The sequence below is a fragment of the Nanorana parkeri genome, unplaced genomic scaffold (assembly GCF_000935625.1).
Source record: "Nanorana parkeri isolate BGI_ZX_2015 unplaced genomic scaffold, ASM93562v1 scaffold379, whole genome shotgun sequence".
Classification (NCBI taxonomy): domain Eukaryota; kingdom Metazoa; phylum Chordata; class Amphibia; order Anura; family Dicroglossidae; genus Nanorana; species Nanorana parkeri.
Window position 1 is genome coordinate 905,838 of NW_017306647.1, and position 259 is coordinate 906,096.

Consider the following 259-nt stretch of genomic DNA (forward strand, 5'->3'; position numbering starts at 1 on the left):
CTGCTTCCACATCACAAGGCGCCGCCCTTAGAGGACACTGCAACCCCATCAATAGAAGGAAGAGCTCCAGACCAATCACAGAGTCCAAGGACATTATTCATCAGGGTCATGTAATGGGCAAGACGGCCAATGCGTTTTAGGTACCAAAATCCTCCTCCCCCTTCATCAGGGACTGAATACAGAGCGCCACTTGAACTATGAGAGTCAAATAGCCGGACTAAGAGTTCCTGTAAATAAAATTTGCTGCGTAACATTCTGC

The 259-nt window shown here is 47.9% G+C and overlaps 1 protein-coding gene across 3 annotated transcripts in view; it reads right to left on the minus strand.

Annotated features, from left to right (window-relative positions):
- CDIPT (CDP-diacylglycerol--inositol 3-phosphatidyltransferase) overlaps window positions 1-259 on the minus strand; it is an 11,413-nt gene that overhangs the window by 3,096 nt on the left and 8,058 nt on the right. The gene's annotated exons all lie outside the window — the stretch shown is intronic.